This window comes from Amblyomma americanum, chromosome 1 (assembly GCF_052857255.1).
Source record: "Amblyomma americanum isolate KBUSLIRL-KWMA chromosome 1, ASM5285725v1, whole genome shotgun sequence".
NCBI lineage: Eukaryota > Metazoa > Arthropoda > Arachnida > Ixodida > Ixodidae > Amblyomma > Amblyomma americanum.
Genome location: NC_135497.1, coordinates 105,195,588 through 105,220,615, shown reverse-complemented (window position 1 = coordinate 105,220,615; position 25,028 = coordinate 105,195,588). Strand labels below are relative to the sequence as shown.

Sequence of the window (25,028 nt, the reverse complement as noted above, 5' to 3'; positions counted from 1 at the left end):
TGTCTATTTGTTTGTTGGCGATAGTGACGAAACTGCCGCTGAACAGCGTAGCCAGAACAAGACACTTTTTCGCGACCCTTATCCATGGTCTGGCGTCAGTGTCCTCACATGCAGCGGAGAAACCTATTTAACGAAGTAATTGCTCTTAGTGGGTGATGACAGTGAACAAAGAGCGCTTCGCTAGCAGACGGTGATGATATGGAGCCTCCAGGTCAGTAGATGCGTGTAAGGTAACGGAGCAACGCGTCTAAGCGCACAACTGCGCTATTTAATTCAAAGGCAGACCATCTCATAACGCTCCTAGCGTTCGTACTTGAATTTTCTGGTTTGACGGACTGTAACTCCTAGTCGACTGCCAGCTAGCTGTTGCGTGGATGTCACGATTCCTGACCTTTTTCGGTTAAAACCGAATTTCGAAAATTGAATTCGGCATACTTTTGTCGCCGATTCTCGGTTTCCGAGAAGCCCAACCACTGGCTATAAAGCATAGCTGCCTTGACCGGTTCCATAAGGGTGTTGTCAACTCTGTCATCCTGAAACAGGCGCCCTGCGTCGGAGTGCTTCCTAGCAGACTTGTAAATCATGGTGATAACAAACTACTGCAGTCGCAAGCTTCAGCTAAGCAGACAGCCTGATGAGTATTTCAGCTTGAAAAGCTGGCATAAAACATGATGGTCACCGAAGAACTTGAATGGTCTGTCATAAAAGCAAGGGCGAACTTTCAGTGTAGCAGAGACGGCCTCATTTAATGCGTGGTGGGGCAATGACATATATTAGTGTGGGCAGAGAGAAAAAAAAGAAAAGTAATGTTGCCCAGTGGGGCAATGACAAATATTAGTGTGGGCAGAGAAAAGAGAAATAAAGTGGAGCAATGACAGGCTGAATTACCCAAGGCTAATTGTAGCTAACAGCAACCTCAGCTTCAAGGCAAAGTTTGTCTGCCGTCCAACAATGGGCCTTCGCCTTCGACAGAGAGAGGTAAGCGTACGGAATATATCTCTAACCCCTCGTTCGTCTGGACGATGCGAAATGCTCTTGAGACGCCGTCTGCAATATGCGCATAATTCCTGAAATCTGCAGATTTCGTGTCTACGGCCTACGGAGATTATGCGTCAGCCACTGTCTTTTGTGAGTCCGGGAGGACTCCGTCTTGCGTGGTAATGTGGCCGAGAATCGACAAGCTCACGTATGCGAAGTGACACTTCTCGGGAGTTATTGTGAGTATAGATTCGATGCCCCTTTATGTCGCTGCCCCAAGCGTCTTTAGCTGACCGTCAAAATTTGCAGCAAGGATAGCGGCGCCATCTACGTTGGCAAGCTTACCACTTCCGGCTTTCCACGGAGTCCATAACCCGATCGAACGCGGCTGGTGCTTAGCAAAGTCTAAATGATACGACCTTCAACTCGAAGGGTAGTCCGGTATGATGACTATCTGCTGTCGATCTCTCTCATCGACTTCCATCTGCAACGCCCCTCACGCCCATCAATGCGAGGAAGAGTAGGAGAACTTCATTTGAGGCGTCGTGTACAGGAGCGCTTGCTCCACTGGGGCGCGGAGCGTAATTGTGGTTTGCGAAGCTCTTAGAAGGAGAAAAAGGAGTGAACTAATTCCTCGTAATGCCGCCGTGGAACTGGGGTGATGCCGTGATTCCTTACGCCCTCGTGGCATCAGGGTGGACACGATGCCGTTACTATGGTTATGTGGGTCTCTGGGGATGTCAATCAAGGTGGAGTTTAAGCAGCTAGGTTTCGCTGAATATTGCGAATCGCTCTGGTTTGGTCTGATAGATAGCCGTGGTTCTGTGTTAAACGAGCTGCGAAACTTCATTATGGATATATTATCGCACGCGTTTCAAACGCATTGATATTAGGGAGATTGTAAATGTTCTCCGCCCTGTGAGTGATGGTCGTTGCTTCTCGAATATATTTCACGGTAGCGGGGGCTGGCTGATTAGTGTCAACAGGATGGGACTGATGATCCCTGCTCGTCCGGAGATGTCCTACCCTAGCTCCATATGCGACAAGCATGCTATCTGTCTTCTGTCGGTGCACCTCTCGTATTATTACGTCGAAAGCGAAAGCGGCCAGTTTGTTAGAGTCGTTGGTTTGAGCGGAATTTCGGTACTCCCAGCGCAGCTTTATGAAGGAGGTTAAGCGAGAATTTCAGTTATAGGGGTTCTGTTCGTTGATGTAAGGCAGTGTACAAGAGCCCGCTGTTAACAAGTATCGGGACGAGTTGCATCACCCGTCCTTTTTTGAGCTCGTGTTTGTTTTTGTTTTGCTGCGGTCGCGTTGGATTAGGTATGTGAAGTTTCAATACCTTTTTGATGCTGTAAAACGTTTACTTTGGCACTGTTACTATGTATGGCGGACCTGAGTGTTCTGTATGTATCACCTGCGCATGACGCCGGCTTGTTTAATACACTGAGTTGTTGGAGGGCATTGTTCCTTTGGAATTAGGTTCGATTCGTTGGGAGGAGTTCAAAATTTTTCAGGCCATGGTTGGTCTCTGCTTTCATGTAAGCAGTCCACTATGATTTCAGCGGATTCCAGGGTTCTGTTTCCCACTTGCCCAAGGGGTCCGGTTACACGCCACCGAGAAATCTCGTTTCCGTATAAGTTTTCACGAAAATTGGAGATTGGGGTCAACCGCCTGTATAGTGCGGTCATGCATAGATTAAAGGAAGTTGGGGATAAGATCGATCTGCGAAGTGCGCGTGGGATGTGTCTACAAACTTCTCGCAAGGAAGCAGCCTAAAATAAATTGCACTTACCAGGCTAGAACAACACCTGGAGGTCGGTCACAAAACATTTCCTACATTAGCTCATCGGGTACCGAAAGAGCACATCCACGTAGGACTTGTTTCTCGTCACGTTTCTGCAACCAAAGACAGCACAGACACGAGCAATCCTCGCAAAAGACTTCAGAGAGGTCTTTGTCAGTGCTACCCCTGATCACACCTACAAAAAGCACTTGGCCTTGCAGACTCGGTCCATGACGTCGTTGACTAGTCGAAGAGCGTAGACATCTTGGCCTGTTTCGCTATTCACTCGGCGGTAATCGCCGCATAGCCGCAGGGTATCTGTCTTCTTTCTTTTTCATGATCATGAATGGAGGTGCCAGAGGTCCTTGATTGACTGGATGATGTCGTCGCAGAGTGTCCCTGCGCCTTGTTCCCAGTTGCTTCACGTCCTCGTGTCGAACGAGGGAAAGGGCTTCGAGGTACAGGTCGTACGCGCCAGTTAGTGATTATCCGATGCTTGGTAAGGAGTCTTTTTGCCGAAGTGCAGATCCTCCGCATATCTTAGTGATTACGCCAAGTTTAGTAATAGGTCCTTCTTGTTACATAGTGCAGCTTTCCGGTGTCATTGCACCTTGACAGGCACATGTGCATGTCCGTGCTTGTCCTTTGAATATTAAAGCGACAGCTTTAAGGGCTAAATTCCCCAACATTCCTTACCTTACGTGGCTTCCAAACCTCACATGAGGAGCCCTCTATGCTCACATAACATAAGGAAGCGCTAAAGGGAGACATGCAATTTTAGGACCTTCCTTTGCCGCTCCTTGGGTAAGGAGGAACTGAGTGCGACGAGGAGCCGCTTGTACGCGTCAGGTGTCAGTAATGGAAATATATTAGTTTAAATTGAAAAACAAATCATGCATACGTGTATAACTGTATTTGTTTTTAGATACAGGCGCATATGTGCGCTAGTTTTGCTTTTGAACGATATTGTTTCAATGCTCTAGATGGCTGGGCATAAAACTTAGTTGGTCTGGCAACTGTTTACACAGCAGCGGAAGTGCAGTGGCAGCAGCGAATGCTCGCTTTGCTATTTTGAACTCGGCGTCGCTGCAGCCGCCAGAGACACTCAACTGCGCAAGCGCAGAGCGAGTTGCGCAGTGAAGCTTGCGCAATGGTAGGGTTGTGCCTACCTCATGAAAAAGACGCTCCAATGAATCCCTCACTAAGGGCTCCTTAGTAAGACGAGCCGCCCTCAAGGCATCTTCACTGCGGTAAGGAGCGTTCTAGAATTTGGCCCTGAGGCTCCCGGTTAGCGGAAAATGCGGGGTCCCTTCGGCGACGTCCGGCGTTTAGTCGCGGAACGCCGGATTGGCCGAAAAGGTCTGACGTCACACGTGTAGCGGCGGAATCGAAAAATTACAAAAAAATTACATAAATTACAAGGTCCATTACAGGATGTGATTACAAGATCGCAAAGTGACTGAAACGTCATTACGACATATAGGCATATGAAGTAAATTAATTGCTACGAAAAGAAAATTACGGCAATTAGTGGGAAATAGAGCCCCCTGTCCTCTCGATTGCGACTCAGAGGCGCTATATGCCACGCAGGGCGCTGTTATTCTTGGTTCAAGCAGAGCTTTATATAGGTGCCGTGTGGTATTTCACATAATTTGGTAGGTTATGGCCGTAGGCTAATGATTGTGCGCGATTAGTAAGGCACTAATTAAGGAAGCAGTGATTAAGCGAGTAGCAAAGTCACGTGATATTGTGGTGTAATGTGACCTGATAACGTTAGTACAGAACGTGATCGGGTAATATCCTGTGATCAAGTGGAGCTGCTGACGGGACCATCTAACGCTATAGCGTCATACCCTTAAAGCCGGAGCTCAAGTGTCCGCAATTTTTTTCGCGGCGTTAAATTGTAATTCATGTCTGGTTTTCAATCATCAACACTCGGTCACGGAGACTGAGCGTGTTAACAACATGGAATAGAAACACATGAGCGCGATTTTGGCCGCCATTCGTAAATACTGTTCTGTGAAAGTATTTCTAACGGTGCACGGTGCCAGTCGGGTGTGTATTTTGTCATAAGTGTTTAGGCGACGAATAAAAGCTCTCTAGCTGTAACTTCGAAGGAGGCTTTGCGGTTGTTCTTTGTTGTACGTGGGAAAACGGGAGGCTGATTTCAAATTTAGGTTCCGGCTGCTCAAGACATATCTGCAAGCCGAATGAATTGCTGACCTCGAAAGGTGAGCCACGCCATCTTCCTGTAATGTCGGTATAGCTCATTAAAAATTCTTCTCCAGCACCCGTGATTGTCCCTTCTGCATCCTGATATATATATATATATATATATATATATATATATATATATATATATATATATATATATATATATATATATATATATATATATATATATATATATATATATATATATATATATATACACACACCGGCTGCAGCGATGCGTGTGCATTTTTAGGTGACGGTACTTAGCCGAATACTTCAAATGGAAAGCCATACATACGCGTATGCAGGTTAATTCGTACTATGCCTGGACTAGCCTATCTGCACGAAATGTAGTAGGGTACTGCTTTATGAAATAGGTAGCATCGCGTTGCGCTTCTCCTAACGGAACTGCCATAGAGGTCCATGTGTTGTTTACAAATATCAGCTATTTTTGAAAATACACGGGTGCTCCTATGTAGTTCAGGTGAACCTTGTACAGGTGAAGTGGGCTCCCACTGAGCCCGTGTGTGAGAGCACTAACTGTAAAGATACATGTTGGTTCGTTTCACTACATTCCTCATCCGCACAAGTGCACCTGTGCACGAGATAAAAACAGGTGCAGAGAAGAGATAGACTGCCCTTTGCAAATGTACACCTGTGCAGACGGGCAAGAATGACCGGACGCGAGGCAAGACGACTCTGAGAAATGTGCAAGCAGGGACACCGAACAGCGGGAGACCGAACGTGCTGTGTGATGCCAGTGCACGTTAAAGATCCGCAGGTGGTCGAAATTATTGCGGGACCCTCCACTACGGCACCTCTTTCTTCCTTTCTTCTTTCACTCCCTTCCTTACCCCTTCCCTTACGGCGCGGTTCAGGTGTCCAACGATATATGAGACAGATACTGCGCCATTTCCTTTCCCCCAAGACAAATTATTATTATTATTCTTAACCATATAATGCATTTCATGCACTAGCAATTGGCAAGGAGTGATTGTAAAATATGCGAACAATTATCTGTGGCATTGTCTAGGCGAATCAAAGAAGGAAGCAACGGTACAGCTCTGTGCTTTTAGGCGGGATTGAGCATCAGAACACACTCCCGGAACAGTGCCCTGTGCCTGTGTTCTGAAGACGTCCCATACGAGGGGATGTGCCAACGCTGACCTAAGATCGCTGTCCACGTGTCCTGGAAGTCTGGAACTTAACTGCAGCTTTAACAGGAGGAAGCTCGCCGAGCTGTCGAGAGAGATCCGCCTGGCCATGAAAGACATTGCTTTAACATACCAAACAATTCTGGACAAAAGCATTGTTGAACGGGAAAGAGCTTATGAACGGAATTTATTTATATATTGCAAGATTTCACTATAACAAACAATATATCCGCAGGTTTTCCGTCGGCAGGCTTCCATTTTTTGCTATTAACGTTTTTGCTGTCGTCAAAAGCGTTTTCCGTAGGTTTTCTATGGCAACTTTAACTGCTCGATGCGAGCGATGAAAAAACTTTAAAAGAAAGATTTTGCTACACGTCGGAAGAATGGACCATTACCTTCAATATTTCCGCAAGGGTACCTTACAATGTTTCAATATTCAATGTCTTTTGTTCAGGAATGTTGGACATGCAGTGGACGACAGTCTATTCAACAGCCGACTACACCACTCTTACAAAAAGAAGAGTGGCTGAAAACCACAGTTTTCGACTGAATGGAGTTCAATATGCGTATTATGTTCCGAAAGCCACTCTAACGACTTCCCTCGCACGAATTATTCCCACGCGTTAAAACGCGGTCAATCTCCAAGCGGAAAAACGCGGACCGCTTTCTGCACCATGCGCCGCAATGGCTGTAGAGGAACGCCACTTTAAGACCACTGAAGCTCCGACACTTCACAACATATTTTCGATGCCTAAACGGAAAAAAAATTTGCTGCGGTTTAACTACTGCTGAACTTGTTTAGAGGTCGAAAGCTGTGGTGTAACCGGCAACTATAGACACGGCTTGGAGCCTGTAGCGTTGAGTGCGTTCCGCACACTGTATAGGCACCGCGCCCACCCTGCCACCCCGGCAGGTGGCAGTTAAATTAATGGTTCATCGTAAGTGATTGGTTACCCAGTGAACGCTGCGGCCTATATATTTCCCCCAGACTGACTTCACAACAGCAGTTTCCATCGCGCGCCATCGCGTGATTGTCGCGTGTCTATTCTATCACCCTCCACCGGCGGATCGAAAGGTCAAAGGTCAAGTGGTGCGACACCATGGTGGACCACAAATGGTAAGGCCTATAGCCACACTTGACCTCTGGCTCACTTGAAGGTCAACCGGCAACGCACGGCGAAATCGGCTTTACCTAGCGTAGCGAAGCTTTCGCTTCAACACCTGGCAAGAAACAGCGCTACCTAAATTCGTAGCCTCTCCTGACAGAGGAGCTCAGGGGAGATCTGTAGCAGGCAAACACCCGCTGGCAAAGGACCCGCAAGTAGCCGTGCCTTGACTTCCCCCACGCCAACGGGCCCCTCAACGCCAGCGGTGCAACGCGGGTAAGCACGTTCGCGATCCCTCCGTGACTCCCGTCCCCAGACGTTGGCAATTTGACGGGAGAGGAATAATTGCCACGTGCGCTCTCCCCTTGACCGCACAGCACTAGTACCTACAGCCGAGTTTTGCGTCGCGAGGTACGGGGCACGCGAGATCGTTAAAAGGCTTGCAGAGGTGTGTTATGAATCAGCGGGTGAATGAGTCGGCGCCGTCGAGTTTCGAGAGTTTAAAGCGGACCCATGGCGATGCTCGGGGATAATATATCAGCGTGTGCGCCTTATATCAAGCGCATCGGTGAGAGCCGAAAATTTTCTCAGTCATTAATTTTTTTTCGGTTGCTTATTATTCACTCGTTCTTGCTTTAGAGCGGGCTGTACTGTTATGGTTTCAGCGCTGCTGAACTGCTGCTTGCCGCGTGGCACTGAACGCGGTTTACCCTCTCAGGTTCAATTACTGACCAAGCGCTTTTGTATAGATCTCGGCATCTGTATGTGCCCAGTAATTACGACGGCACCTACTTGTTTTTAATCACGTATGCGTGATAGCCGTTGAAACTTTGGAATGTTATGATTTCGTCACAACCGCAATATTGCTTTAAAACTGTTTTTGACAATTTCAGGGCTGCAGCCAGCTTTTGGTATGATTCCTCTTTGACAAAAGCAGTCTCACGTCGCTTGAAGTGCCCGATTAAAATGATCGGAATCTTTTCATGATCGATTGATGCGGTGAACAAGTTTGAACCGTGCCCACCAAGTTCTGTATTTTATCCATTAGTAAGCTGAATGCAAATATTGTCAAAGAAGAGTTTTCAACCATAATGTTCTTGAGGTTGTCAGCCGAGGCGTCGCTAGCGTGTAGAGCGCAATTTGGAAAGTAGGTAATAACTTTGCGCGCGATCAAAAAAATTATGAGATCACTGCGGCATCCGCATTGGAGGAATGCGTAAGCAGTGACGCCTCCTCGACCCTCTTTTCGCCTCTTTGCCTAAATTAAGTTCCAGCATTTCCCATTTTGAGTTTTCAAATTTGGCGCCACGCTTTATCTCCGCCAATTTCCGGTGTTTTCAAATTTGGCACCACTTTTGCTCCGGCCCCGCCCAATTTTTGGACATTTTTGGCTCTAAGTAATTACCTAATTAACCCACCTTAACCATTATGTCCCTTGTACATCCTCTTTCGGTGCTCTATCTGACAATACCGATATTTTCCCGATATACCAACTAATTCCTCCGTTATAGGACCGAGATTATCTAGTCCACGCCGAAACCGCCTACATAGCCATACGATGCTCACGCATTAAAATATGCGTACGGCCTAACATTGGCGGAAAACACAGCGTGAAGGAACGTGGACAAGAGGGAACACACGGGACATGACAGCCGCTTGTGTGGGCGCTTTTCTTGTGGGTTCCCTCTCGTCCGCGTTATTTCGAGCTGTGTTTTCGGTCAATTAGCACAGCACCAACTAGCCCGGACAAAAGTCCCGATTCGACCTTATTATTACAACAAATTCTACTAGCCTGATTCTTGACTTATGAGAGCAGGCCTAAAATTTAAAAAAAAAGGTGCGAATGGTGCCGTCGCTACTCGACGTACATTATTCTGGAGAAAAACACAAAGCTGGTGACAATGACAAGAATCTAAAGCCACCAAGTTTCATCTCTGACGCCCTCGCTGCGCCGCGCTTTTTGCTAGCCCGCAAAGCTAAAAGCCCGCGTTCTGGCCTCTGTCACCGCGAGCCTCTATAATTGCTTCAGTAAGCAACAAGTACAAATAATGAGCAGCTTCTACGTGTCGAAGAATAGGCTCATACGCTAAATGTATTTCTGTTACGCGGTCATTTACACTGCTCGCGCGCTCAAAACGATGGTATAAATAATACACTCGAACTACACAGGTTTGCCAGGACAATCACAGTTGCCTCAGCACAAATGAAATCCAGCATTGCGGTCTGCGCCATCAACAATGTACTGGCGTAAATGGAGGGGCGGAAAAAAATAATTACGCAACCACTCGTAAGCAATCTGGTAGTGGAAATGTGGGCAGTGGCATCATCAGAGACACAGCAGTCAGAACGGCTGTTAATGCTCAGTTGCAGCAACAAACTTGCCGCTGGGACGCTGTACGCAACAAGGCCGGCACGCCCATAGATGTTGGGAAACGCCAGCCAAATCTTCAATATCATATGGAACTTCGGATGGCCATTCCAAGTAGGATCAGCGTGAGCGCCATTGCTTACGACTTACATGTAATGTCTTTCATAGCGCTATGTTTTGCTTGCCTTTATTAGAGGCAGGCAAAGTACATAAGTCAACGATTATTCAAATCAAGAACGATATTGCGCAGGACCGTAAAGGAAACTTCATTAGCGTATCCTGTTCATCTGCGCCATGCCACTCGAAATAAAATCAATTGTGCTGTTTCTCCATACGCTTAACTCATATTGCGCGCTATAATTTAGGACGGGCTTATTGAACGAAATATCAGTGACGCTCAGACTGCCTCTGAGAAACTACGCTGTAAAACTAGCGTTCCTAAGTTTGCAATTATACGTCAGCTACAAAGAAAGGCGTACTTTGCTACAAGCCTATTCCGACCGCATAGAACGATGCAAAAACAGGTGAAAAAAAATGCTCCAAAACTTATTCACGAGGAGAAGGCAGGACTACAGGCGTCATATTCTCGGACTGAATTACTAGAGAGATGCAGCATACCGGAGACGTACACCGGTTTTCGTACATCTGTCGCGCACGCGCAATGATCCCACCGGGCAGCGAGCGCACTTGCCACCACACATGCGCAGCTCCCGTACGTAAAACTGGTATACGCCTGCGGTAGTACGACTGCGATATGCTAAATCTCTCTAATGTTGATGCTCGTCTTGCAGCCCGTATTTGTTGAAGAGGCTGGACAGTAACAACAACAACAAAAAATGGCGGTACAGTTACGACAACGTTCCGCTATAATGGAAGCTGCATGGCGCACAACCGAAATGTAATGAGGTCGAAAGTCCGATGTACCGTGACGTCATCGCGAAACCACCGACGATCACACACACAGCAAGTGTAGCCAAACGGGTTGTCTCGGAATTGATTATGAAACACCTTCGTGGCTTCTCCAGCTTTATCGTGCCTCCGACGGTTCCTTGCTTCGGTCTCAGCGGCACACGCACTGTGGGGTCTTGACGCTGAATCTGCCTAGTCACAACTCCGGATGCACGCACCGCACTGTCTCCACTCCGCATTCTCTTTGCTGTGGCTTCGGCGGCACGCACTGTGGGTCTTGACATCGACGCCTACTAGCCCCTCATTCTCGCCCGCACCATTTCACGTGGGTGCCCCATCACGGAGTTGGGTGGGATTTTTTTGTGATCTATTGTTGTCTCATCACGTCGCTGCGGAAGAGGAAAGCAGGTACAAGAACAGTACGAGCGGCCGCGGAGCGCCGAACGAGGAGCTAGATGTTTTTTTTTTTTCTTTTTCGTGGTGCTCTGCTCCTAGCGAGTCTCCGCCTCACCTTTCTAGTTCATTACACCGTCACGTCTTATCACGGGCTGAAAACCAGTCCCCTGGCTACGCTAGTTAATTGCTTCTTTTCCTGTCTCCCTTTTTTAACCTTTTTAATCCCTTCTCCTTCTAACCCTTCATCTCCTCCCAGAGGACGACGTCCTACGCCATGACCCCGGGAGTTGAGGCATTAGTAGCTGTGGCAGTAAAATTAAGTTATTATCATCATCAACGTAACTACATCCACAGCAGGACAAAGGTGTCCCCAATGGCCTTCAGTTAATTGTCGTGAGCCAGCTGCGGTACATAATCCAGGCGAAGTTCGTAATGCCACCCGCCCGCCTGACATTCTGCCGTACCCTGCGGCAGTTGCCCTCTCTTGGAATCTGCAGTTACCCAACGGTATCATTGCCCTCTTTCCATAGCATTACATGCCCTGCCCATGGCGCCCACTTTTCCTTCTTGGATTCAACTAGGGTACCCTCAGCTCACGTTGGTTACCTGATCCGCCCTGCTCTCTTCCTGAAATGAAACGCTAGATGTCAAATGAGGCATGGCCTGCAGATTTCAAGACAGGAAAAGAACAAGAAAGTAAAGGAAGATAATAACCCGAAGGGGATTCCAGTTATCCTCTTTGCACGATGGAAGGGAAGGATATGACGAAAAGGGCAAGAGCGAGGAGACGAAGGCACAACGTAAATGACGGACGCCAGAGGAGTGCCGCAGATTGTGACAAGACGACGCCCACAAGTGCATGGTAAAACAGTGCATGGTAAAACATATATCAAGGCTGTTCTTCATACTCGTTGGAAACTGCGCACTCACCAGAAAAACAGTGCGTAAGCATCGTGCGACTGAAGTTGATTGCTCGCGTACTCTGTTTCAGCGGCCATGATCTCAGATTTTACTTTATAATATTGCTGCTCGGCTTGCCCAGGAGTTTAGGCGAATGTACCTCAGGTATGAGGACTGTTACTCAATGTCCATAAACGCCGCAGCCGTAATGGCTGCCCTTTACCGGCATGGGTTTTTCGCAGCGGTCACTTCAATCTCTGCCTGGCCTGGTTTTCCCGCTCATCTACAGACTGAAACAAGGAAACAGCACCGTCGCATACTGTACTAAATTAACTTGACAGAGTAAAGAAATGTGGTGTGTCACGCACTGTGCACAAATGAGGTTTCACATAAGGGACATTCTTCCTCACCTCTGGCATTCTTCACTCACCATTTAGAGGAGTAAGCAGCAATCTGAGCAGTGACGGTGAAACAATGGTGTAAATACAGCCTTACGAACACTGGATGAGCTTCGCTTTGAGTGCGTGCGTGCGCTTTGTTATGCACTAGTAGCAGAAAAGAGAACGCACAAGGAGCATAGGTCCAATCTTTACCGTAGCGCAGAGAGACACGAAGTGTCAGTGCGTGCCTCTTCTTGCGTTACCCGAGTGCGAGACCCTTGGAAATCTCCCTACTTATCTCGTCTGCTCATTCTCGCCGTTTGCCAAAATCATGATCACTGAAAAGCGCGGCTTCCACATACGAGAAGCGCAGTGCACTGGCAAGTGACCGCTTTCTTAATTGTTGAGTGCCAGAGCATGCTTCCGCGCCCAATCTCTCAAGCGCCGGCCACCGCTGTATGCATTTTGTGTCCCTTTGATTTGCTCTACGATTCTCTCATTAACTGTAGCCTCGACCTAGCCGAGACTGCCTGCGGAAGTTGCTATTTATACTCGCCTCTCAAAGCGCCCCAGCACGGAGTGAGGGCGTGACTTTCCGGGCGTCAACTCGAATGACAGACGGGATGCTTCCCGCTGGTCGCCTTTTTGTGGACCAAATCGGGCGGCAACAATACTTTCTAAGCCCGCAGGACTTAACGCATATGCTTGCATGGCAGCCTAGATTAGATGCTCGAAGGCTTCAGTGACTTCTATCAAGGAGAATAATTGGTTTGTGGGGAAAGGAAATGGCGCAGTATCTGTCTCATATATCGTTGGACACCCGAATCGCGCCGTAAGGGAAGGGATAAAGGAGGGAGTGAAAGAAGAAAGTAAGAGAGAGGTGCCGTAGTGGAGGGCTCCGGAATAATTTAGACCACCTGGGGATCTTTAACGTGCACTGACATCGCACAGCACACGGGCGCCTTAGCGTTTTTCCTCCATAAAAACGCAGCCACCGCGGTCGGGTTCGAACCCGGGAACTCCGGATCAGTAGCCGAGCGCCCTAGCCACTGAGCCACCGCGGCGGGTCTATCAAGGAGATCGAAACTAAAATATGGGCCTACCCTCGTCATACCTGAAAATCCGTAAAACTTCGCATTCCATGTCTTGAGGAGTCATGACACTGTTCCAACACAGCTACTACTTCAGCGCCACGTCGCTATTCGAGGCGGAGGCCAGCGCCCAGTCAATGGTCACTAAAATATTTTACACGGAGCATGTGAAAGACACCAAATGAGGCGTCGGGCATTTGTGAGTCAGCACAGGTTATTAGAAAATAGGAACAGGGAGATCAAGTATGTTATTTTATTTGTTGGCGTTTTGAAGAAACAGTGAATTGACGTGCGAAAACACGGGAAAAGGTGTTTTGACTGTGCGATGTCAGTGCACGTTAAAGATCCCCAGGTGGTCGAAATTATTCCGGAGCCCTCCACTACGGTACCTAATTCTTACTTTCTTCTTTCACTCCCCCTCTTATCCCTTCCCTTACGGCGCGGTTCAGGTGTCCAACGATATATGAGACAGATACTGCGCCATTTCCTTTCCCCCAAAAAACCAATTAATAATTAATAATAATAATTCGCGGCTGTCACGAGAATGGTTTGCCTTTTACCGACCAGCATTCCATCGAAATCCGCTGCAGTTTTATACAGCTGTATATTCCTTCACAGGATCATATCAATTTGCACTCGGCGTCTCAGTGGACGCCGCGGTGGTTCAGTGGTTATGGCGCTCGGTTGCTGACCCGAAAGACGCGGGTTCGATCCCGGCCGCTGTGGTCGAATTTCGATGGAGTCGAAATGCTAGGCGCCCGTGTACTTTGCGATGTCAGTGCACGTTAAAGAAAGAAAGTGGTCAAAATTATCCGGAGCCCTCCACTACAGCGCCCCTCATAGCCTGAGTCGCTTTCGGACGTTAAATCCAATAAAACAATACAACCAAACTTCGCGTCCTTGGAAACAGGAATAATCACTGCCCCACGATTCGGCGCAGTCAAAGACGGTCAGAAGGCAATAGTTCGTCGCTCTTCAGAATCCGCATTCTGCCAGTCATGCATGTCTTCTCGACGTGTAGGGAACTTTAGAGGCAAGCAGAAAGGTCTTGTTCTATCGCACGAGCGGTTCTGGTAGAGGAAAAATCGACAAGGCCTAAAGTAGCATCATACTTACGCAAGGTTTCTCAGAACCTTAAGAAGGTTGCCTGGAGGTATGGCATGCTACTGGTCTTTTCAGCTTGGAAGATGTAGTCCGCCTGTGCCTAGCGTATTGATTCAAAACGGCAGAGAAAAAAAAAGGCTTAGACATCAAACATGCAATGCTTTTCGTTGTCTGCCTACCACGGGTGATTTATGGAATGCCTCGGACATGTAGCAAGACCTATGGCACAAACCGGTCACTGCACGAACAGCCCAGCTCGGAAGCACGCGTTGTCAGTTGAAGAGAAAGGCTGCGGGTGTGAGCCACGCCTTCTAGAAGCCAGGAATTTAGAAAGAGCAACAATGCGGAGATATAAAAGATATTTGGAGGTATTCCGCTATAATAAAAAAAAAGAGAAAAGCATGCCACGCCGGAACTTCCGGGTCTTTCTGCGATGGGGAAAAATATGCGTTTGGAATTTACGCTTCCAAACCATAGCGCCTGAATGTATGTGATATGCACTCCTTCTTTCGAGTGCGCCTAGAGTGTCGGTGTCATATAGGTTTGAACTGTTTTGCACCAAGACGGAACTGTTGATGGTGATGCTTGTCCTGTGTTCTGTGTTTTGAGTGTGTGTTCTTTTTATACCTACCGACTTCCGTCAAACCATACCCCAACTAGCCCAACAAATTATTTTCATCCGCTACGGAGATCATGTCAGCTTTACGGCGAGAGCTAAAATCACTGCATGAAAAAGAAAAACATAAACAATCTAAATTGGATTATTCGCAAAGGTGGCTACATATATGCGAATACGAAAGGCCACAAAGGCTCACAGGTGTCCAAAGCCTCCCGTGAGCCTTCGTTTCTTCTATATCTAGGAGAATGATCCGCACTGGATCGAAAACTGCACTCACGAAAAGTGTCGGCATATAATGCAAGAAGTCAGTTGTGCAAATTATGCTCCTATATCAACAGCCGTGTCCTTTACAATCAGTACGTGTGCCGAGACAGCGTTGGAAATCAACGCGTCAGAAGCCGCCTAGTTCGTAGATGCGTTATGCGAGAGCCGTCAGTGTGTCTAGTGGCAAAGTTCTCTCACTCTGCGCAGAGTCGAAGATCCTGTTCTTGTAGAGTGAAGAGTAGAGATTGCTTTCGAGTGTCGGCACGTGACGTTCCCCAGCGCCTCCCCTGGCGTTCGTCTACCGGCACCACTGCGTTCGGCGGCTAGCCGCGCTGTCCCCGGAGGCATATGCCGATCGCGCACTCACCGGGCGTGCCGTAGTTTCTCCAAGCGGCGGCTGGGCCACCGGTGAGCGCCAGGAGGGCAGCCAACGCGCAGCACGTGGCCATGGACCTGCGGTCCATCGCGTCCAACAGGTCTGGAGCGAAGGACTGGCCGGAACGCGCCGGCGCGACCGAACGACGCCAATCGATGTCGGCGGGAAAGTTGCCTCGTCGCTCCTCAGGCACGGCCCGGACTCGCAGTAAACTCGGCGCGCCACTTTGGCCAGCCAGAGTTTGAGCTCCTCCGAGCCAGTGCGGGCGCAGGCGCGGACGGTCGTGCGCGCGCCACCGGAGTTGCGGGGCGAGGGCGGTCGTCCCTCGCCACCCTCCGCGCGCGCACCTCCTCCCTCTCCGCCGCCCAACGCGGCCGGCCTGCTGCTGGTGAGCGCGTGCAAACACGGCAGCCCCCGTCCGCTGGATGCGCCCAACCGAGAGGCGGCGCATCGCGGACGAACCGGCTGTGTCAGCGTGCGTCGCGCTCAAAGTCAAACGGCGACGTCTTCTTTTCTCTTCAGCACTCGCATCTTGAACACCGATGGAAAAAGAAGAAAAAAAGAGGCGCGGTAAACAACGCGCCGGCCGGTGTCTTTTCTTTTTGCCGCCTCTCGTTTACCCCCAGCACACGCGCGCTCTTCGTCAAATGGTTTCAGGAGCTGATGTGCATGTGCCACCGGCACAGCTGAAATACGCGGTCGGTCGTCACTAATCGCGTGCATAGAAGCAAGTAAGTGAGAGCGCCTCCTGGGTTAGCCTGTAGTACTATTTGGCAAGCCGGTGACGGATGTAGTGGGATGGTGCAGGACTTGTTAGACGGACTATGTAGAAGCAGCGTACTACATGACTCTTGCGGTTCTCCAGCAGATCATGGGCGAGATTGAGGGTAGGGAGAGGGTGGGAAAGGTGCAATATGGCGTGGCTTCATATGTTATGGCAGGGCAAGGAGAGGAGTAGGAAGGGCATAGTTCGATACATATATCCACAACGCACTTGTGAAAAAGTTATAGTGGTTTTCCACAGAAAACTCGTTTTGGTTGCGAGGTTGACGTGTGGGTTTATCAGTGGGCACAGGCCGCACACCACCACGGGTTCGGGCTTCGCGCGAGCCAAGGGCCCCGATAAGCCGTCACCGCACGCACCCTGTGGCACCGCTGCGGCGGCTTTCAAATTCTGCAGAGAGGAGAGAGACTCGCCGCAAAGACACAGGCCTCCAAGTTCACGAAGGAGACGTTTATTCGCGCCGTCCTCCAGCAGTACACAGACTCAACAGTCACCCCGTCCCGGGGGCGCATGAGGAGCAAGGCTCCGCTGCGCGCTCGGAGCGACAAGAGCAATGCGCGCCGCTAGCACGCCGCTGCGGGAGATTGTCCCCGCGGCAGTGCTGTGATCTCTCTCGTGTCGGCCGTTGGGCCTTTCGCGAGAGAGAGTGGGCAGTCAACGCAAGGTGCCCCTGTCGGAGGTCGCTGGACCCCTGGACAGGCTCGAGCCGCGGCGGGTCGAGGACCCGTGCTGGCGAGCTCGAGTATGCCTGGTCCCAACGGCAAAGGCCGGCCCGGACGAACAGTAGCATATACGCTGTCTCGGAGGTGTTTCTCTCTGGGCTCCGCTCGGACGGTCGCGCGGCCGCCCAAGCGGGTCCCGAATTCCCGCCAAAAGGCACCAATGGAAAAGGCCATTGGGAAGCCGGGACGGAGCTGCGACCGAATGACAGTGATTAGTCACCCAGCCGCCCTCCGCCGCCTGAGGCGGGAGAAAAGGAAAGAGGAGAACAACACGGGATGCCGGTAACTGCCGCGCAAAGGCAACGGCGGGAAGCCCGGATTCCCACATCCAGGAACAAAAATTAAGCTAATAATGGACCTGCGAATATTCAAAATGCTTGAAGAGCGCCTGGCCATCCACACGCGAGCAGTGTAAATGTGCTCACTTTTTGTATATTTGTAAAAAGTGTATATAGCTTTTCCCTGTCCTTAATCGCTACTGCTCCCCTCTGTACTTAACTTCGCTGTGCTTCTCATGCCCCTTTCTTTCTGCCAGTCGCAGCTCAGGCGCTTTAGATATTAAATGGAATCTGCCGAGGCCGGCAGCACCTTTTCTTTCCGTTTTATATTATTTCGTTATTCTAATAAACTACTAAGCGAGAATAGAAAGCTTGTATGATTCGCTGAAAGAATCACGTACCCCGCATTCTACATTATACAATATTTGAAATAATTGTTGACCAGCCATACGAACTATTTGATAATTATAGAATACTGGGTAATAATGTAGGCCCGCTCTGATGCTGGGCGACAAAGTGCAGTGATAGGCATGCGTAAGCAACATTTAACTCGCCGTAATGTTGCATTCCATAGGAGGTATACACACTACAGCCCACGCACACATCTCATGCACCGTGAAGGGGAGCGCCAAACCGGCTCACTGTCACAACAGCTGTAAAAGTATATTTGTCAACTCACATGCGGCTTGTTGTTGCATCCGTCTATCGTCCTACCTACAACAGCGGTGCGCCACTGCACCTTCGAGCCCAGTATCACGTCCTCTTACTTCCGAACGATGACTTCGTCGGCATTATCGGACAAGTGGTGGTGCACCTAGCCACTCTTCTCCTGTCTTCTCCCTTGCCTCTCAAGACCAACTGGCAAGCCCATACTGCACCACATATCAGCCACGACAAATCCTGACAGGTGCCAAGCGCAGGCCACTGATTTCCCCACTCTGGAACTCACACCGACGGCCATGTCCTACCGCACCAAGTTGTCGGCCCTTGAACTGTCTTTGCAAATCTGCACGTAGAAGTGTCCCCCTCAGGAGATTCGGAGACTCTGGTAACCTCCGATTCAGCCTTTCTCCACACTAAATCGACTTCCGTTATTAAACTACGACCGAACTGCTCGACATACCTTAGCTACCACGATACGATAGCTGACCCCTCCCCCCTACAATCCATGGTCACCAGTGTCTCCTGTAGAATGAACTTGCTCACGCTCTGGCTACTGAAAGGATATCACCTGGCCAGCGCAGTATAATCCCAGGACAGACTACGCTGCACACAGACAAGGAAGACAACTCCGCTCTCTCCGACACCTCCGCGGTCTCTTCCCTCTTTTTGCCGTTCCTTGCCTCGCGCAGACGCCATCCTCAATCGGCAGGTACAGGCTCCCCCTCCCTGTGAACTGTTCGCTCACTGTAGCCGCCTCACCTGTCTGGGGTCTCTGTGGTGAGCATCCCTACAGCATTCATACTGTTGGCTATATCCCAGTGACTGCCAACGTCCCAACCATACCCCCTTCCTCCTCCTCATCCCCTCAGATCGCCTCACGTGGGCCCAGTGGACCGCTTCATTAGAGTAAATTACTGGGCTGGTTGGTTCATAATGCGCAACGATGGAATCAGCGAAACGGACGCAGGACAAGAACAAGGAGCAGTGTGGTATGTGTGCCTCCTTGTTCTTGTCCTGCGTCTGTTTCGCCGGTTCCACCATACCGCTTCACTACTCCTGCAGCCAGTCCCCTCGCTACCCCTCGTTCAAGGTGGACTCACACGAAGGACCGCCAGCCATCAAACCACCACTTTTATCATTCGTACTCACGCTGTGCATGCAGTAACCTCAACTGCGTCCTTGATCAGCATTAATGCTCCTTATATACAGTTCTCCAAATATTACGAAGTCTAGATTTGTGGAAATTATGAATATAAATTTCTAAAAATATTTAATCAACAATGTCCCTGCTACGAAGTTATCACTACCGCTAAATCAGCCGGTGACAGGACGGCGGCAAATAATCTGGTCACGCAAAGTTCAAACGGATAGATCGCCAGAGTAAAACACTACCTAATCACTTGAGCAACTAACCTTTCATGAAACAGCCGCAAGATACTGGGTATATGACCTTTAAGTGCCAACTCCAAGGGCCCTTCCTGGGCGTACGCGTCCAGCGTCGGCGCTCTTGGCGTACTCCGGAACGGGCGTCGAAAGGGGGCATGCATCTCCATGTTCCTGGCGCTGGCTCGCTTCCCCTCTCGAGCAGAGGGAGGGAATTTCAAGCCGTGAAGAGAAGGGGTTAGAGGGCGATGAAAGGCCAACTTAAACCGCGAAGAAAAGTTGGGGGACCTGGAAGAGCTTCAAGCCATGAAGAAAAGAGTCACCGAGGTCCCCGCGAACCTCCCATTGTTATAAACCGGACCCCTCTTCCGGCGCGTACGCGAGCGCCCGTGCGCTGACGCCGATATCTAGCACGGACAGACCTCGCTGCCTCGCCTAGGTTCGTTGGCGTCTCCTGCAGTGCGCATGCGCAGACCGGTTCCGGCGTACGCCAAGAGCGCCGACGCTGAGCGCGTACGCCAACGAAGTGTCGTTGGAGTTGGGGCTTTAGAGAATCTGTCCTGTAAACTTGCTGAACAACGTCTTCACCAGCATCACTGAGACGTTTCAGAGAGGCAGTGTTTGATCCCAAAAAAAGAAAGGTGCATAATCTTCAAAGGCATTCCTTAATAACAAAATCAAGTATTTACTCTTCGTAATTTCTTTGTTTTATATTTAACCAGCAGCGACATCGACACATCTTCTCGAAGCAAAACGTTAAATTTTTGCTTCGTACCCTCATAGGTGTCAAACAAGAAGCATCTCAAGTGAAATAAGAACGCTTTCCAATTGTAGGGAAACCTGTACCTTTTTTTTCAGCATACGCACTCTGTTCCTGACACATTGCGCCAGCACCTGAAGTAAACCCCACCAATACAATTGTTCCACCACAATCCGTCAGAAAACAAAAAATTCTGAGCCAGGATCACGAAGTTCTTGGTAAGGTTGTAGACTGTCGCACATGTAAATAAGGGCATGTGGTAGGCGGGTTGAATACAGATAGGTAATGCTTTAGACAGAGTAAACATTTCTACAATACAATCTTGAATGTTATTTTAAGATAATGAGTCGCATGGAGCATCTGTTGAGTATTTAGGGGCGTTCTTTGCTTATCGCCTATGTCCAGTCGCCTGCCGCCTTATACCCCCGTCACACGGCCAGTTTCAATGGCCATCGAGTCGAGGGCCTTCGAAATTCTGAATCCCCATCGAACTCGATGCAGTTGTGTTGCTGCACGGCAAATCTCAAGGGCCATTGAAATGGTTCTCGTTTCTTACGCCAAGCTTGTGTGGCGCCACAATCGCTACTTTAGATTTTGCAAAAATAACAAGAATATTTGATAAATGTATACTAAATGCTTAAATACACGCATACGCGCACGTCGCTTAAAGCCCTTTTAATTGCACGTACGTGACGGACAGATGCAGACACTGCTTTAGCCACTCTAATACAAGACGAGCCAAAACCAAGCCAATCCAACTGCGTCGGAGCGCTGCTTCGTCAGGCTTAACACCTGTGAAATCGCCTCGATATCTGGAGAACCAAAGCTAATTGTCTCTTGAAACTTTATGCGCGGGTAATAATGGGCAAATCGAAAGCGAATACAACAGTTTAGAACACGATATTGCTTTGAGGGATTAGCAACGAAGCTGTTACCGCTGTGAAGCGAGCGGGGAGGGCGCCGCCATGTTGTCAACGCAAGCAACGCAAAGACCGCAACGCAAAATTAATGCGCTTAATGCGCTTAAAACCAGTCTGATACAATTTTATAATTATTTCACAGACTGCTTGCATTAAAGTTTAGGAAATTAATGTTTGTTCATGCTTTTGTACCATGAATGTATCGTGTACGAAAGTGCGCTTGGCGCCGCTCGAAGCAACGCTAGCAACCTTGGGCAGCGCTCGAAGGCCCTCGAAATCTCGATGGAGTTCCGCGTCGCTCCGTTGACTCGATAGACTATTGACTCGATGGCCATTGAAAAACTGCCCGTGTAGCAGCGCTCGATAGCCTTTGAGTCGATAGACTATCGGTTCGAGGGCCTTAGAAATGCCCGTGTGACAGGGATATTACTTGCATGAGTTTCGCTCTCCTGCTTACCTGTTAGCTGGCTGAGCGTGGGATCGCCGATGAACGAAGGATGAAGCAGCGCCACCAGAACGAAGACTTGAAAAGTCAACAGAGTTTTTAGCCTCTAAGTTTGAGGAGCTCGTGACAAGGGTCGAGGATCGGCAAATACAAATTGCACAACTAAAGAAAAGCCTCAGAAGAACTGCCAGGAAACATGAAGGAAAAATAAAATGAAATCGCAAAGCCGAGAGACTGTATCGAAAGTGCTGGGCCCTACTTGAGAGCAAAAAACATAGAACTACATGGTGTTACAAAGGCAGATGGTCAGGATCTGTACCAGGTCTTGGTGTGCCATAGTAGCAAGCTTGATGTCCCAGTGCTTGAACAACATTAATTGGAAGCAGCGCAGAGATTAAAGGCGCAGAAGGACAAATTCGCGCATGTAATCGTTACGTTTGCAGAGCAAGAAGCCCGAGACCTGCGGTCGTGAAAGAAAAAAACGCCCTGCGAGGCGAAAACATTTTCGTACACGAAAACTCCACCCAAAAGGAAAAATAACCGTTTTAGAAATGCAGAAAGCTTGGCAAAGAACTCTGCTATAAGTTTATCTGGACGCGAAACGGCAAGGAGATTCTAGCCCGAAAAACGGAAGGAGCGAATGTGATCAACATCGCTACTGAGAGCTATCTTGCAAAAATGTCCAGATGGCTTCGTTTGAACCTTTCCACGACTTGCAGGTTGTCAATACTGTAGCTGAAACAAGATAAAACCTGAACTTGCTTTAATGCACGTGAATATGCGCAGTATAGATAAGAACTGGGATCAGTTGTGCGCGTATTTATGCACCAGGCGCTTTAACATCGACATAATTGTGATCACTGAGGTTAATTCCTATGCAAGCACACAAAGTAAATTTACGCTCAGTGGATTCTCTCAGATTGCGTTATGCAGGGAAAATCGAAAACGAGGAGGAGTCCTTGTATTTATTAAAGATAACTGGGTTTTTAATATGAGTTATTCTTTTAATAACAGTTATTCTTGTCACCTTAAGCAAAATTAATGTGACGTACACCGTATGTGCGATATACAGGCCGCCAAACGTGAACACAGATTTATTCCTAGAGGAACTGAATTCTCTGCTAAAAATACATGGATGAGCAGCAGCTTAGATTGGTAGGTATCCAAATATTGACATAATGCAAGTAACAAGGGAGTCTGTGGCAGAGTACCTCAATTTAATAGCAGAATTCGGACTGTTAAATGTAATTAACAAATACACGAGATGAATATTTGGGCTCAAGGATAACGAAATCATGCAATGATCACATTGTCATTTGAGTGAGACACCAACACTACAGAAGTGGCCTAATTAAGGCCAAACTTGCAGATCATTACTTCATATCACTTGTAGTTGTCTCAAAACGACAATAAGGATTGCGTCACCAGAATAAAGAAACAAATTATTGACGACACAAAAGTTTACAAGTACACTGAAAACACTGATTGGAATTCTCTTTCAGTTTTAGACCACGTCAGCTTATACGCCAAATTTATTAAATCTTTCACAACAGTACACATAACATCTACTAAAATCGTAATAATTAAACAGGGGAGCCCTAATAAGAAATTGATAACGCGTGATATCATTGAGCTGTACTTTCAAAAAGATAAAGCACGAGATAGGTGCAGAACGGAACTGGACAATAAAAAACAGAACAGACTTCCGATCGTTACGAAACGCAGTGACAGCTAAGTTACGCCGCGAAAAAAGAAAATATTTGATGCACCGATTTGCAGAAAGCAAGATTGACGTGTAAAAGACCTGCTCTATGGTTTGGTTTGGTTTAGTTTAGTTTATGGGGGTTTAACGTCCCAAGGCGACTCAGGCTATGAGGAACGCCGTAGTGAAGGTCTCCGGAAATTTCGACCACCTTGGGTTCTTAACGTGTACTGACATCGCACAGAATTTCGCCTCCATCACAATTCGGCCGCCGCGGCGGCGGGATCGAACCCGCGTCTTTCGGGTTAGCAGCCGAACGCCATAACCACTGAGCCACCGCGGCGGCTAGACCGCCTCTACGGCGAACGAATTGATGGGAATATCCAAAGGCTAGCGTCGATGATACCGTAAAAAGAAATTTTCCAAAAGAAACTAAGTTTGATGGAACTTTTGTCGCTTCAGCAGAGAAGCTGAAAGATACGAAGGGCTGATAACAATTAGACTATGAACCGAAACGCGCATGCGTGCACTCAGGATATCTTCCAGAGATGAACGAAGTAGATATTTGGACCATAATAGCAGGCATTAAAAAGTTTACGCCAGCCGGCTTTGATAAAATTCGCCCTCGGGATTTGTAACGCAACTTTGGCAGAATCAAACTTGTACTTTTAAAGATATTGAGCGGAATTTTCGAAACAGGCATATTATCCAAAGAAATTAAAATATCAGTAGTTAGACCTGTCGACAAAAACCAAAAGTAACTCTGCAAATTATTGACCAATCGCGATATCATCTACAGCAGTGCACATAATGGAAAACTACGCGATCTCATTGGTGCACTCATTCTGCGATAAGTATTCGCTGAATAATTTGGCGCACTTTGGGTTCACAGAAAATAAAAACACAATTTCCCTGCTAGAGGAATTATCTGATTATAGTAGTACAGCAATGAGAAATAATAATGCAGTGTTAGCTCCATTTTTAGGCCTAAGAAAGGATTCGATGCAGTACAACACAATTTGTTACTAAAGAAGTTAAAGAACCCAGGCTTCAGAGGTCAATTTTATCAACTTTTCTAAAATATTTTTCTGAACGACTACAACGCGTCAAATTAGAGGATAGCTACTGTGAACTCAAATTATTTAAGTGCGGCCTGCCCCAAGGAAGCACACTCGGACCAATACTTATTATTATACAGTTGAACCTCTTCATAACGAAGTTGAAGGGACCCGGCGATTATTTCGGTATAGCCGTAGCTTCGTTATAGCCCGCGTTAACTAAACTTCCAAGGGGAATCGTCTTTCACTCATTATATCTATTATTTATTTATAAACCGCTTTGTTATAACGGGGTTTGACAGTATATATTTCAGATCTGGGCCTGCTACCACTGATATCATAAGTTTTGCGATAGCGCTTGAGATCCGTGACCCTAACACGAAATGTCAAATCTTCCAACAGGACATTTGAGCCATTACAGATTGGTTCGCTCACAATTAAATTTTCATAATAACCAAACAATTAACGTGCTTCAAGAATCCTCATCAGGCGCTTTCTTTGAATAGGACAATATGTTTGCATAAGTCGAATTGTAATTCATGTTTTGCTAACCATTACATTTTGAACCAGTTAAGTATTAAGGAATCTTTCTAGACCAGCACCTTACTTGAAGTAATCATGTCATGTATGTTTGCGGGAAGCTAAGAATTACTATATATAAGGGATT

General features: G+C 48.0%; 1 non-coding gene and 1 pseudogene across 1 annotated transcript; both read right to left on the bottom strand.

Annotated features, from left to right (window-relative positions):
• LOC144113026 (uncharacterized) overlaps positions 1–15,734 on the bottom strand; it is a 99,978-nt pseudogene extending 84,244 nt beyond the window's left edge.
• A 7,838-nt stretch (positions 15,735–23,572) lies between these two features.
• Positions 23,573–23,646, bottom strand: TRNAS-GCU (transfer RNA serine (anticodon GCU)). The gene has a single exon. It is a non-coding gene; the product is annotated as a tRNA-Ser (tRNA).
• Positions 23,647–25,028: the final 1,382 nt, after the last annotated feature.